The sequence below is a fragment of the Ctenocephalides felis genome, unplaced genomic scaffold (genome assembly GCF_003426905.1).
Source record: "Ctenocephalides felis isolate EL2017-DRISC unplaced genomic scaffold, ASM342690v1 CF-g0.4_SCAFFOLD_01170, whole genome shotgun sequence".
Lineage (NCBI taxonomy): Eukaryota > Metazoa > Arthropoda > Insecta > Siphonaptera > Pulicidae > Ctenocephalides > Ctenocephalides felis.
In genome coordinates, this window is record NW_020537324.1 from 31366983 (window position 1) to 31379509 (window position 12527).

A 12527-nucleotide genomic window follows, 5' to 3' on the forward strand; every position below is an offset into this window, starting at 1 on the left:
AAACTGAATTCATTTTTTCATCAAAAGTAAAAATATTTTAGGATTCTTAAACCAAATGTTTGCTTTGTTAATCATCTGTATATATGTCCATTCACCACATATATTTTATACTGAAATAATAAAGACTAAAACTCATTATGCAATGTTGATTTATGACTTTAAGTAAACAGTTGTGCTCCTAAAAATTGTATTTCCAATTAATTCGGTATGTTTAATTTATATTCTATTATAATTTATGTTTTATGTATTAAAAATTCAAAATACACAATCATTTAAATAAAAAATAATAGAAGGAAAGTTTTTTTGCGACAATAAACATAATGTAGTTAAATGTAGGGCTATAAAGATATATCAATTAATTGTATAATTTAATAAATTAATGAGAATAAGTCATATTTGGCATTTTGTCATTTTTTAGACATGTAATATAAAATTTATCTAATATAAACTTTCAGTTTGCGTTATTAAACACTGAGTAAGTTGTAAAACCGCACTTTTTCTAAAAATTGATTAATTGAGAAATAATGTAAAACAGTTGTTTCAAAGTTTTACTTGATTTGCAGAGAAATGATTACAACAACTATCCATCTTTATTTCGTAGAAATATTTTGCAGAATCCGAGATGTATTTAAAAAAAACTGTTTTACTAATGATAAAATTAGCATATATTTTAGGCTGTTTTCTTGAATATTTATATATTTGCTATTTATTTTTATTATTTTTCACACAACATCTATATTATAAGTAAAATATCAAATTAAACATAATAGGTACTTAGGCATAGTCGGGTATAGTAGGTAATTGGGCATTAAAGAGTCCATCGAATTTCTTCATATGTATTTTGAGATAAAGCTAAAATTCTGGTAAAACTAAATAGCATTTTGCAAGTTACATAAACTTAAAATAAATAATTATATTATATTATGAGTGATTTATAATATTCCAAATGGATCTATATTACACATTCTCGAAAATCAAACACGTAAAGCAAATTTTCAAAATTTGAATGTTTTACTATGTTCATTAAATAGGTACTCTATCGCCATACCAAGTATCACTTATTCATCGAGGTTCTTTCTTTCAACAATCAATAACAAAAAAACTGCCTGGCCAAACTTTGTCTAAAACTGATCAGGACGATTCCCAGAGGAGAAAAATTAAATTCGCATCTTGGACAAGAAAAGGTTATTTTTTCGGAAAGTTAAAAATGCGAAAAAAAACTGCTACTAAAATTAATAATTTCATATAACAAAAGCTAATTTTTATGGTATATACAATTCAATGAACATCGATTCAATGAATAGTATATAATATATTCTAGCTAATAAACTTTCAACTCCAATAATTTAATAAAAAATCAAACGTATTTCTATTTCAGTTTATCTTCATGCATTTTTCTTTAACTCGAGTATCAATGGTTCAGATGAACAATTTTATTAAATTAAATATTGTACAAAGGCATTGAAAAGTCATTAAATTCCCTCATATCCACATTTCAAAATTTCATTTAACAATATATGTCAAACACACGAGCGTCATACTTTGCCGTACAATGATCGCGCAATAAAGCTCGGTTACTTTAATCTGCCGTTGTGTTTCTTTGCGATATTTTTTCTCCCGCAAATACGAGCCATAAATAAGACCACAAGCAATTTATTTCATCCTTAATAAACTTATTTCTATTTATTACACACTAAGAAACCCACACGTCGTGCCGCTCTTCCACATAGATTTGCAGCAAAATACTTGGCTTGACTCGCTCACCGAGGATTTTCAATTACAAAATTGTTCTGCGGCGACACGGAATTAGAAAACAATGTTGGCATTAAACCCGTGCGTGGAATACTCAGAAATAATTTATGGATTTGAATTTTTTACTGGCACTAAGTATTTGGCAATTTCCAAATCTACTCTAATATTATTTAATTGACTAATCAACTATATCAAACTCAGCACCTTAATAATATAGCAGACAAATCAACATATTGTATAATTTATTATAATTAGTGTTGCATGGCATCGTGCCTTAAGACAAATTGCTGGTACTTGCCGTACCAGAAATTAAAATAAAAAAATGACTTTTTTCAATTTTTTTTTATATTTTGACTTTTTTTGAAAATTTTGATTTTTTTCAAAGCAATCGTGCTGCGTGGCTGTTTTAAAGTCTTTTTTTTTTCAAAAAATTTTAAATTTTCAATATTGTCACTTTTCAAAACATTCAAAAAATTTTAAGGTTGTTTTAAAAAATATTGTTTTTGGTACGGGATGGTTAAGCAATCTGCCTTAAGGCACGATGCCATGCACCACTAGTTTTTTTTTACTTTTTTCACTAGATTTTCGAAAATGTTAGACCTGCATTTCCAAAAATTTAATCATTTCTTCATTTTGTCAATATAAGTAAAATGTTTTTGAATTATTGAAATCAAGTTAATGAACATTTTATTTACTTACTATTTACTTTTTTCACTAGATTTTCGAAAATGTTAGACCTGCATTTCCAAAAATTTAATCATTTCTTCATTTTGTCAATATAAGTAAAATGTTTTTGAATTATTGAAATCAAGTTAATGAACATTTGTATCTGCACACAGTACGCATACAACATTTTTTTCTAAGTTGTGTCAATGAGTTCAGAAACTTTAGAAACATGGAGATATATAAAAATTTTCATTTTTGCGATTATTGTAACTTACCCTACAGAAAGTTATTAATATCGACACGAATAATTCATAGTTTTCTGAAAATAAGTAGGTTTAATAATTAAGCATTCGTTTTCTTAATTTTGTGTTTATATCACAAGTGTGGTTTTCATCGTGGGTTAGAGTTTAGACCTCTTGCCTTCCAAAATAAATTGCAGGTGATATACCACTCTCGGATAGCCAATTGTCAAGCAGTAGTGATGTCGGTTTGAATAGATGCAAAATTTAAAAATCAGAATAATAATAATTAGAAAAATTCTAGAAATAAAATATATCAAACAAAGGTAGACCAACCGTCGGATTGCCTTCTAAGAACTCAGACAAGAAGTACCATCATAAATGTTTTGATTGCTACTTTAAAAATATAAGTGTATTGATGAAATTAATATACGTCGTTTATTAGTATATCTGCATACAAACTGATAACTTTAAGATTTACGTTCCTATATAACAATAAGAAAAAATTCGAAAACATCTTATTAAATTAAATAACTTTTCCTATAAAAATGTACTCATGAGTTCTATGAACTGCTGTGACAATACTTTTTAACAACTTGGTTTTTTCTAGAAGAAAATACAAATATCGTTCAAACTATAATAACCATATATTTTATAATAGAATTTCTTTATTGGTGCTGTTATATTTTTAACTTAATAGAGCAAATTCTGGGTAGAACTATTATGACTTGAATACGTATTTTCACCTATATGATCAAAAATAATGAATATGGCACATTGCAACACTCATACCATCTCGGTAACTAAAATTGCATTAAACCACGATTTTAATTTGTAACAACACCGCAATAATTAAATTCAAATAATAAAATTATTACCCTTAAACACGAAGCCGCATTTAAAATGATATTCAATATTGATGGTAACATTTATGAAAAATAACATAATTATATACCTTCATTAATGTATTGTTGTAAATAAATTCTTTAGAATTATATTGGTTCGAAACAACTTCGTACTCAAATGTTTGCTACTTCCTTCAATAATTTTGTAATTTTAATTACATGAAATTACGAAATTTTTTAAAAAATTTACCCGTTCTCTTCCTTGTATTATCTTATTCAGGCATCCGGAAAAAGGTTTTGGTTCCTAGTTGATATTGAAATTTGAACCAAAAAGTTAATAATTTCGAACATATTTAAATATACAATTTCGTTTTTCAACCGCAATTTAATCAACTGAAAAAATATTAGATTTGATTTGTGCAATTTGTGCAAGCAATTAGTAATACAAAGTATAGTATTTGCAAACAATAATAATAATAATAATAAAAGTTGCAAATTGTTTAGTACAAACTGCATTTATCTGGTTTTTAACTGAATTTTGACATTGCGATTATGAAGCATTTTTTCTGAAGTTATATTTAACAAGAATCAGAACTATTAGGTGTTGCATGATTTGTTTGAAATGTTGCTTATTTTTGGGTAAGTGTTATTAGAAGGCAATCCATCGATTTCCTAACTAACTAAGACATAGTTTATATTAATTTTAGAACACTATTATAGAGCAACCACTTGCCTTATTAAAGGATTCAACGTTTACCTCACTAATTGTAATATTCAGCTATATCCACCAAGAGGGATTTCCACTGGAGATTATATTTCAGTTAACCGTTTACGCCACGGCGGTTCTATGAAACAACTTTTCATATATGAAGAAATACAAAATATTTGCAGAAACTTTGATGACCAAAAAGTTAACAATTTTAAAAATAATTATAAAACTTATAAACTGAGTAACTGAGTATAAAAAGACTGGGTACGGTTGTGCCATGGTACGGTTATAACAGATCGACATGACAGCTAAACTGTACTGATTTTATGAGAAGTTTCGATTATTGCATTGCATCAGCAGTGTCAGCACCTTATATTAATTTGTTCTCATGTATGACATGATTTTATGTCTAATCTATTGTATTTATTAACAGTATTTCAGTATTTCCACGCAGACAAATGTTTTTTTACCATTTATTATACTTTTCTCCTAACTGGTTCATTACCAAAGTTATCGCTGATAAAAAAAGTAGCACAACCGTACCCACTCTCTACAAATTAGCAGCATTTCAACCGAGATTTGATTAAACTGCATACAAAATTTTTAGATTTGTAGAAAAATTTTGATAACCAATAAGTTAATAAATTTAAAAATAATATAAAACTTACAAACTGCTCTACGCACATATTGCAACTTATCCGATTTTCAACAAACATTAAACAGTTTCCGCGCTGAACGACTTCCGAAGCAGGTATGATAAGATAAGAAAACTTAAACACAAAGTTCTTTATGTTTTTTTCACAACTCTATATCGTTTCTGCATAAATTTATGCTGGAATAATCTCAGATAATTCCAGCTAGAACGTTCTCTACCGAGTCTTGTTAGTTGTTACGTTCGATACGGCCAGCGTTCTAGGAATTGTTCTTTTTTCTCTTAGTAGTAGTTTTTAGCTTGGTTTCCCCAACCATTCTCCATTATCTTTTTGTAGAAACTCCCCGTGGCGTACTTAAACAATTATCGTGAGCCCACGGCCAAATGAACAGAAGATAATTTGAAACTAATGCCCCAAATCAATGCGCGCGCTACCAATCTTTGTCGCACGTGATCACAGGTAATCATCGGAATTACTGTGATCAGGAAATAATGTACTACTAGAATATTTTAGAAATATACATTGATTTATTTGTTAAATTGGAATTCCTCCTACGATTCCCAATAAACATATAGAAAGATAATAATTGGGCGCAAGTAGCATGAACATTACGATAAGTATAATATTATCGACTTAATCAATAGTAATTTAGTTTTCGCTTCACTAAGAACTAATCGAGACAATTTTCGATTTCCAACTGATATCATTCTAACTGATTGATGATATTTAATCATGGTAATTAAAGTGCAGAAACACAAGCTTGTAAGTCCTAAAAGCTCTCTTCAAACTTTATTAAAATTTTATTATTAAACCACAGTTTGTAGACCTGCAATATGGTAAAATGTTAAAATAAACTAAAAACATTATATTGATGAAAAGTTTCATCAAAATCACCAAACTGATTAAAAAAATACGTCCCGGCCGATCTTTACCTAAATATAAACAGTATGATTCCTTGATGATATCTTTCGAACGAATTTTAATTTTCAAAATCGGTTCAGGATTTTATGTGAAAAAGTCGACAAAAAATTACACACTTAACTGGTAATTATAAAAAAAATATCTGAACCAACCTATGCGTTAAACTGAAGTGCATCTTTATCTAGTTGTATCAAATGACTTTCAAATTTGTAAAATCGGTGCAACCGTTCATTAGGAAACGTCACCGACCGCTAAAGTTTTGGCTAACAACATACAAACTTATACGTGCACTTATACAATTTCAATTTTGTTGTCATTTAATTTACACTGACTCAAAATATCGGGAAAACATAAAATTACCACATAGAATTTTCTGGTGAATACATTTTCTGGTTTTCCTTCAGAAAGTTTTGAAAAGCATACTAATTATAAATTAGTAACCTGAGATAATAATTTGAGTCAAACAGTTGATCGTCAAACCCTTTTTGGTATTATGATGAACACTTGATTTTGCATTTACATTACGCATTATGTTAAAAACATACCTAAGTATGTTTTGCTCTATCTTTAGATTATAATCTTGCATGCATTGAGTATTATTTATTCGACAGTTCCTCATTTATGCATCCAATATAATAATTTTTTCTTTATTTTATCCTTATAAACTGTTAAATTATAAAAGTACCATAAAAATTTATGAAAAATACTGAACTCCTAAAGTACAAGGCGTCTCCACCGGATTAAATGGTATACATACTGTATATTACATAGTATCAGTATTATATGCAATAAAAGAGTATAATTAAACTAATAATCTTACTATATTTGCAAAATAGTTTTTTTTATTAATATAATTAAATATTATAGAATATGATTAAATATTATATTTAATCTAATATAATAAAACATGAATACTTGAATTTCTTATGCTTAAGGAAAACATTAGAAATTTAATATGCAAAAATAAACAGTTTATTTGTTTAGAAATGAATTGAACGAATGGTTTTATGTCCCAATAAATGTTTCTGATATTATATCAGATATTATTACCAATTATAGTTACGCAAATCCAATATAAATGAAGAGAAACGCTAAAGTTGAAAATTCAGATTTTTTGGAATCATTTAGGCATGCACATTCTCCTTCTATATATACATATTTATAGATTTCTATGTACTATTAGTTTTTAATGATCGTCACATAAATTTCAAAAATAACGCATGGCACACGATAATTCTTTTGCGCTATCCCCGTGTCGTTGACCAGCAGCCATAAATCTGTGGGTCGTAAATAACCCGTACGAACACGTCGGAACCAACTGTTTGGTTTCCTAAGTTCGATAACATTAATGTTTTACCAACAAAAACCATGAAATAAAATATAGTTAAGTGAAGTGCGGTTTGACCCCATGCAATGAGAACATAAATAATAAATGCATCTCAAAATAACTAAATTTACCTTCACCATTCCATGCCCTGCGTTTTTAGCAGATTTATATTCTGTGATATGTTGAATGAAATCTTTATAACAAAACTATGAAATGAATATAAATATTGCAACTTGTTAAGAAAACGATTTAGAATTTGGGTGAAAATTATCCGGTACTACATCAATTAAAGCACGGCTTATAAAAAAATCTGATGGTAAATGTTACATTAAAAATTAATGCAATAGAAATAGAAATTGAATATAATATTAAATAAGCAATGATACCTAGAGCTATATAGAAGCAGTGTAATTTACTAATTTTTACTTAGTTGGCGTTAAAAATTATTATCAATTACAATATGCCTATTAAGTGAAAATATTTAGTAATTGTTTGGTTAGATCATTTTTACAGATAGCCATTAGAAAACATCATAGTTATCCTTTCTAGTTGTAATTATATTTTCACGAACTTTGAATTATTAATTTTGACTTAACGCAATGCACTAGCCAAAAAAGAATTATTTTAAAATAGCTGATTTAATAATTATGAGCTTGCATGCACAATTATAATGATGTACAGAGGTTCAGCATAATCTTTAGTAACTTTTTTTATAATTTTGTAACAAACCGAACAATCAACGAAATAATCCTGTTTCTATTATTATATTAATTGTAAGATAATACACAGTATGGTGGTTGTATCTACCTTGCAATTTCAAGCTCCATTTCGCATATTTTGTACTATATTTACTTTAATTTTCATCATCAAAATTGGTTTTGAAATTGCTTTCAATTTATATTTTATTTAGTTTCTATGCTATCATACGTACTCTCGATTATATAGTGATAAAGGCAGAAATTTTATCTACGTTTTTATAATTTGAGTATGGAAAGCAGACAAAAAGGGATGTTCAACCATTTATGGCGTGATAATAATTAATATTCAGTACTCACATTTTAACTAAAATTGCATTTTTAATGTCAGATAAGTGATTTTTATTTATTTCAAAATGGCAATAGATAAATATTTAGCAGATTTCTGTTCATAACTGTGGTTACTGAATGAATTTGTTACTGAACTTAACATATTTAATTCAAATAGCTTTTTCATCGGAAACATTCTAGATTTCGAATTCTATAGCTTCAAAACATCACAATATCACTAATATGAATTCTTCACTACCAATGGATTTCAAATGAAATATTATAAAACTTTTAAAATTAGTTAAGAAATATAAGGTAAAAATTAGCTACAAAACTATATTTTCATTCAAAAGTTGCAAGAAAACGATTGCTAGATCACGTAAAACTTTACACAAACTATTGTTTATTGAATTAAAAGGTTAAGAATAAATGCTAACAAAAATTACACCACCCAAAATTTAATCGACAAAGTTTGTTAATATATTTAATACATCTATATATTTTTTTAAGCTAATAATGAATAAACATTAAAAAACCGGACTATGCTCATAATAATAGAAAATCTATAAATAATTTGAAACTAATTTTATCATATCAATTTTATAATTGTATGAACGGATTTGAATTATGTTGCTTGAAAATGTTTAAGCCACCATGCAAGAAGTTAAACTTTCTGATTTAGATTTTACTTAAATTTTTCTACTTTTATTCCATTTTTTTTCGAAAAGTAAAATATCGAAATGGAATTTTAAGTTGCTTCTTCAGGGAACAACAGTAGTTATAACAATAAAATATACAATATAAGTGTACATAAAATACTGAAAATCATTTCGTGATTATATTCAAATGATCTTGACTTTTAAAAAGCTGCAATATATCGTTTTAGATTTTGAACAATATAGAAACTTGCAGGCATCTTCACGGATAAGTTTTTCTATTATTTTATTACTAGCTAAACTCTAAAAGAAAAAATATTCTTTGATTACACAATTTATCAAACATTCATTCACTTAACGAAAAAATTAAGTAGACGTCATAATTTCAACAAACATGTTGTAAGGAAGTAAGAGTATTTACAGTCTAAAGTAGTAAGATTTAAAAGTAGTTACAGTCTTAATGTAAGACTAGTAATAAGTGAAGAGATCATTATCATAAAATAAGGATATTTTATTGCCGAAATAATGTATATACTATTAGGTATGTTACTACTATATGATATATAGGTATATTACTACATAATTAGTTTTAATGACGAATAAGCATAAAATTATATCTATAAAATTATCTATAAAATTATATGTTGAACGATTCTACAATGTTACAGGTATAAGAAATCTCTTCAAGGTTAGAAAAGTCCTAATGAATTTAGAAAGGTTTTAAAATATGCTTAAAGACTTAGTATAGGTATAATAGCTAAGAGTACCTAGAATCCCAATGAGATCATATTTCTTAACACGAATCGTTAGAACTCGTCAAGGTAGTTATGTCAAGTCTAAGATAGTATGAAAATAATTTTAAATTTTCTATGATGGTGTAAATAATTTAATTTCAAAAAGTGTTTGTTTCACTATTTATGAATTTTCAGAACCCAACCCTGTTCAGTTAATGTAATGTCTGCGCGACGATGGCAAAGCAGTATATCTTTATAGTTTCGATTATTAAAGCGCGCAGCCATTTAATTATATTGCCGTTAAAATGAACAATTTAAGTTATGTCGAGTTAATGGTAAAGCGCTAAAGCTGCTACTCAATTTCAATGTAGAATACATCTAACATACGAGTAAATATATACACACACGCACACACTCATAATATATACATATAGTTAAACCAAATAGCTCAAAGGATATTGCATTATTTATTAGTTATTTAAGGGGGGAAGTCCATATAAAATTTTCAAAAAATTAATTTTTTCGATAATCTGCAAGTATAGTATGTTGAGCGTATATTGACGAGTCGAAAAAAAATCTTTTATATTACCAAAGTTATAGCTAACATAACGGGGCGGGTCGGAGTGCGCATTGTCAAGCGTATTGTTAAGGTTCAAGTGAAAGGGCCTCTTTTATTATAATAAAAACTAGAAATACTTCTTTTGTCCTACTACCGGAAGACTTTTGTACCTTAGTACATGTGTAATATTGGTATACGAACAAAAGTTAGTCGAGAAATATAGCTAGTTTAGTTGGAAAATTCGTAGTGTTTAGTTCATTTCAATACGTAAAAATGCCAAATTATCTAAAAGGTAAGCGAAGTAATATTGCACAAAATAACACTAAAAAAGATGTTATCAGGGCAATCAGTTTACTGATAAAGCAGGTGATAAAATTAACGCCAGTACAAGTCATAATGAAAGTGCCAGTGGTCAAGATCCTCTAGACGTAGATTTAGCTCCATTACTTGGTAAAGAAATGAAACAGCATCTTTCACCAATTTATGAAGATTTGTCCGAAGATGATTTACTTGAACGATGCCTTGGTGATCATACGCAGAACGCGAATGAAAGTTTCAACGCGACAGTTTAGCGACTATCACCAAAACACCCACATTGTGGACTAAGAGTAGTTGAAATTTCACCATATATTGCAGCTAGGATATTTAATGAAGATTTTAGTTCAATATTAAGAATAATGAACCTTCTGAATTTGACTGTTGTTACTTATGCTAAAGCATATGCTGTTAATACTGATGAGGCGCGAATAACTTGACAGGATCGTAGGAGCCTTTCACAAATAAAAGATGCTCGTACGGCTCGCAAACAACAACAACTTACAGCTTTTTAAAGATAAAAAAGGGCTATTGTATGGACTTGAGATTTTAGATTAATCGGTAAGTAGCTAAAACTGGTCATTTTCCTTTACTGAATCTTTAAACGCGATTATCTCGAAACTGTATTTATAAAAACTCGTGTTGTAACCCTTAATTCTTCTATGAGATGCATTGTTAATTTTAAGTTAAATCCAACAGTATTTTTCATATAATCTTTACAAAAGCTTACACCTGGGTGTGGTGAAAGAGACCAACTAAACCTTTACTATGGCAAAGGTATAAAAATAAAAAATTGCAAATAAAAAAGTAAAGTGGATTAAAATAAGCAATTTTACAAGAAAAACTATTCCAACTTTTCTGATGAATATATCTGACGAAATACCAGTTCAAGGTTATATATAATGTTTACTCTGTTAAAAATGCACCGATGAAATTTATATTTTGCTTTGGTTGAATAATGTAGCTATTATTTAATAAAAACCCTTTAAAATTAAAATAAAACATTAGTTAAAAGGACTAGGATACAACTTCTTGAAAAACAGCAAAAAAACGAATTTAAAGAATGATGAATGAGCTGGGATTTGCACTGAACATATTCGAACAATTGTTTGTTTAGTATGTGTTATTTTTTAAGATAATTGTTTTGGTTTTCACAATATGATTGCTCAAAGTGTAATTGGACCTTTGTTCCGCGCCCTGTCCTATGCAAATAGTGAATTAGATGAGATGGTTATGTGTAGATGGCAAAATTATTGGTTTTTGTTACATTTTTGCAAGAGGAGGTCACACGCACGAGGATCTGGCAATCATTTGACCCATATCAGTAACACAAATCTACATCTACGTTTTGAAATAGTGCCCTGGTCGAATGCAGTTTAAAGTGACCGTATTACCCCGTTGATTTCGTCGTCGGAATAAGCCCGAACGGGGCGCTAGGGGAGGGTTGAGTTAATCATGGTGTTGCGGTCGGAGCGCGGTACGTGTGAGTAAATTCGTTAGTTGGCTTCGTATATACTGTTTCCGAATGATACATTAGTTATTACGAGATAAGGGATGAGTTCACAACATCGCGCACGTTTTGCTCTATACCAGGATTAATATAACATTTCGTGATAAACTGGGTATCTGCTCACTTGACTTTTCATATATAGTTTGAATACTCTAATTTAATTTACACCATAGTTTCATTCGCCTTTCTTAATCTGCATAGCGCAGCAGCTGCTTCATAACATTTTCAATATCATCTTATTACTCGAATTTAAAATTGTATGGTAATATAAAAAAATCATTTAAATGTGAATAAAAATGTAAACTGGTAATGCAAGTTGAATAAAGTTTCCGATACACGCTAATAATCAACTTCATTAATAAGAAATAAAATTAGCTATTTATAGATGCAAGCCAACTGTTTATTTCGAAAATGAACATGTTGGCACTAAAAACAATTTCATTTGACATCTTTGAAACATACTTATAAAATCTGTAATTGTGTAAATTTAATTAATTCGTGTAAAATATTTCATTTTTCATTTCGTGTTCTGAAATTGTATGAACGTGAAGTGTGGACGTCAATTGCAATTAGTAGCTAACTACTAAAAACCACACAACGTACTGTACTGATGCTT

General features: G+C 28.5%; 1 protein-coding gene across 1 annotated transcript in view; it reads right to left on the reverse strand.

Moving 5' to 3' along the window:
- Positions 1 to 12527, reverse strand: part of LOC113366474 (discoidin domain-containing receptor 2-like) — a 463043-nt gene that overhangs the window by 123956 nt on the left and 326560 nt on the right. The gene's annotated exons all lie outside the window — the stretch shown is intronic.